Source organism: Coturnix japonica, chromosome 4, assembly GCF_054131305.1.
Source record: "Coturnix japonica strain WE chromosome 4, WE-NBRP24, whole genome shotgun sequence".
NCBI lineage: Eukaryota > Metazoa > Chordata > Aves > Galliformes > Phasianidae > Coturnix > Coturnix japonica.
Window position 1 is genome coordinate 46,133,862 of NC_140666.1, and position 4,328 is coordinate 46,138,189.

Consider the following 4,328-nt stretch of genomic DNA (forward strand, 5'->3'; position numbering starts at 1 on the left):
ACTAAAAACTAAACAGAAAGGAGGATGTAACCACCATTTTAAAACATATGGATAATAGTCTGGGTAACAGACGTGATAAAATGTATATCCTAGAAATAAAAAAGCAATGACAAGGGATCCGTAACAATATGGAAATATAAATCTATGAAACTCAGCTTTTTTTAAGTAAAGCCTACATGATGAGCTAACTTTTTGGATAGATCTACAGATGTTATTGTTATGGTGATTGGCAAGGTTGTAAAATTTCAAGTTTTTTGAGCTGAACTAGATTTGCTTTTAAATAAAGGAGAATTGGAAAGGCTACTGGGAGAATGAACAGACAATGATGCTGGACTTGACCGACAGGAATTTTAAGCTTAGTGATGATTTTGATTAACATTTTAAAAGATTATTTTTATCTAAAAGGTGTATATGAACGTGTTCATGAAATTCAAGACAGTGAAAAAAAATGAGTATAGATAAAACTAAACAGATAATATCTGCCTTGTGTGCCATTACATGTATTGCTTCCAACTAATGGAGTCTCAAGTCAGAAGGAAAGATATGCATCCTTTATTTAAAATGACCTCATGCAACCTGCATGGCATAGAGCTCCAGGCAATAGCTCTGTGTACCTCTTAGTTGAATTAGTTCTGCTGATGAGAGAGTAGTCATTTACTGGATACTTTTCCAGCTAGGCCAATGGAACCATCTACACAAGCAAGCATCTGGCAGTCAGTTCAGCTATTATTTATTCACAATCTGAATTGATATTTATACTACAAAAGCAACGTAGCCTAACCTTTCAATGCTATTCTGAATCTAAAATGCAATATAAAACCACAACCCTAGAGAGAGGAAAGAACATAGTAGATTGAGGTTTATCTAGGGAGTGGGTGAGTTTAACACATGAAATTATTCTAAAAGTGAATATCAGAGATGACAGCAAATGTAAGAAACAATTCTTTTCCCAAAGAAAAAGCTTCTGTATTTGAGAAACAGTTATACCGGGTGAAAACACAAAATCAGAAGAGAAACTGCTGCTCTTGTTTCAATCTATGCAGTCTCCTTTGTATTCTTTGGCTTTACAGTGGTGTCACCATGAAAGGTTGAGATTATTATACTCAAACAGTTAGATTAAATCCTCACAAAATAAGTAAACCCAAATTCATTGCTGCAGCTGTTGGCTTGCCCTGTTGTCTCCAGGCATCATATCCTATGATTTCTTTAGTACAGAAGGTCAATTTCTGGCACAAAAGTGAACTCAGAAATGTAGCTCTGGCTTATAACTTTATATTTCTGTGCTTTGTATCTCAGTCAGTTCATCTTAAAATATAGTTGGTAAAATGCTATCTAGAGAGTTTTTGTTGGAGATTCAAGCTTGTCTGTCTGAAGGCAAAAAAGTTGCAATTTCCACTTAATAACCCCTGTCATTAGTATCTGAGTCCAGAGGAACTTCCAAAGGACAATAAGTGAATGGTTGGTACATTGCTAGAATAGATTCTCAAAATGACTTTGACCTGATTTTTACACTTCTGCAGTGGCTTAGAAGAGCAGCAGAGCTGAAGATAGATTCAATTCAAACATCACAGAGTTGAAACTAGCACTTTACCTCCACACATCCCCATTCTTAAAATGTCTTTAACACTTTTCAACCATGTTTACATTGAATATTGCAAGGCTGTGATAACTCAGCAAGCTTTATGTGGATGAACTTCAGTATGAGACAAAGAAGTCAGAATAAAACAAGGGCAATACATCGGTATGCACAGACTAATAAAGGAATATACAGAGAAGTACAGAGATGTATTAGCATGTCCTAAGCAACAGTCAGTTACTGCAGAGAAAACACCTTGGACAGAGAACTCTGTATAGATGTCACACAGTTTTCTTTTTGAAATCAGGGTTCAAAACTTGTAAATTACCTATCATAGCTATTATTTATTACTTTATTTCTCACCCTGAAAACACCATAGTGCTGCACGTACTGGTATGTTCTCTTGTCTTAAGCAATGGTAACTCAAGAACAATCCTATTCAAAAGTCTTGGTAGATAGACTCAAATCACCTGAAACTTATGTGGATGCTATAAGCCTATAAGCTGCTATATGTATTTATAATAGAAGTTTCTGGTTACCATCTTCTGAACACTGAAAACTTTAAATATGATCATTAACAAAGTTGAGACAACTTTCAAAGTTCAAGGAAGCAAACAGTGATGTTACAGTGATGGTAAAGTGTAAGTGGTGTCTTGCTGTATTTGTCCAAAAACTTTATTATTGCCATGGATCACATTTATGAAGACATCATAAAGTTACAAATAGTAGTAATAAAAAAGCAGTTTCAACAATGTAAAGTGGCCCATTACATGTTCCATATGATAACTTTATTACTGCAGTGGACCAGTGTAACAATTGAGAAAGAAATATATTACACCTAGCTTGTTTTGAGACAGAACACCACAACAGGCCAAAACAATACTGTATGAACATGATATTCTGTAACAAATAATTATTTTGAGGTTAAAATGTAAGAATGTAAGCTGTGGCAATTGAGCAATACGATTGAAAACATTGGTAACAAAAACAGCTTTATAAGTGGAGATATGATTATTAACTGTTGTTTAGATACCATTAATAGTTGCATGGTTACTTTAATCAGCATCTGTATTTTTTCTTATTACATATATTAGTGCTCATTAGTGTATCATCAATGAGTGCAAAACTAGGACACACTAGTGCTATGTGCTGTACAAACTTAAAATAATGCGGCAACATTTATCCAAAAGAGCTTAAAGTGCAAGTAAAATACACATAACACACAGGAAAAGAGGAAGATAAAAACATGAAAGAAGTATGGGAAGTAAAGGTTTTGATAATCATGTGACTTCAACATTGCACATTTTGACAGATCTCATGCTGATGTTGAGTTATAAGGAGGATTCAGAGGAAGATAACTAAGTAGCTTTGAAAATATGTACAAAGGGCTCTTCTCACGCTATTTCTGAAAGAGAGCATAAAGGTCTTTCAAAGAAAATTTAATAGGCAGATGATGGGGGATATCCATGATAAATAAATCTCTTCAACCCTTCCAGTGTCATTTGGTCAATGAGAGAAAATAGGTAGCAGGAGACAAAGCCATGAAAGGCATCAGATGGAAAAAGAAAGGACTTTAAAAAAAAAAAAAAAAAAAAAAAAAAAGAGAGAGCATAGTGCTTCCACACATTCACATTTACCTAAAGCATAAAACAGCAGCTTAAAGTAATTTGAAATGCATTTTAATCACAAGCAAGATGAATTTAAAATTCTAAGCTTCATAGCAAATGCTTATCAAACAGTTGATTATTTTTGTTAAGAAATTTTCAGGTTTGGTTTCTGTATGTCTGTGTATGTTAATCTTCAAATGTGTAAGTAAAATCATGATAAAACTGTAACCAAATTTAAAATATAACTACAATACTTAATTAGATTTCAAGCATAATTAAGAAAATTTGAGACAGCAAAATGAGCTAGGCATGCATTTCTTGAACAGATGGTGCTAGACTAGGTCACGAAGATGTAATTGAGGTCAGATTATGGTCACTGTGGGAATAGCTTTACAGAGAAATACGTGCGGAAATAGTAATATCAGAAATCAATCAGCTAACACTGTTTACCTGAGTAGAGTTTTCTCTGGGTTACCTGCAGTTTTACTGTTGGGAACTGGCAGAAACCAAGGTCGTTATTACTAAACTCAGACTCAATAGTGTAACTGTATTATTTTCCTACTTTAGTTGTAAAGGGTAGTACATATGTTTTGTGACCACCATTTAATTCCAAAGGGTGTGAATCATTTGGTGCAATAAAAATAATATTGCTTTAGCTTTTCTCAGCCAGCTTGGGCATGCTTACAATTTATGTATACCTACAATTTTTGATCTTGTTGAGCACATGAAATCCACTTATCTCCTTACTGTAAATACAAGACCTGCTACAGTGATGGTAAAGTGTAACTGGTGTCTGCATCCACAACCTCTTTGGGCAGCCTGCCCAGCATCTCAGCACTCTCGGAGTAAAAAATGTCTTCCTAACCTCTAATCTAAACCTGCTCTCTTTTAGTTTAAAGCCCTCCCTCTTTTGTCCCATCACTATCAGACCATGTAAAAAGTCAGTACATCCCCTTTCCTGCAAGCTCTCTTTAGGTGCTGAAAAGCTGCAATGAGCTTTTATTTTGTTTATCACGAAGAACTGGGGACACTAAGTTTATTTTTTATATACATTTTTTTCTCTTTCTCTCTCTCTCTTTTAGTTATTTTTTTGTTTGTTTGTTTTTTTTAATAGAGCATTTTATATCCGCTTCCTCTGGTCCCGC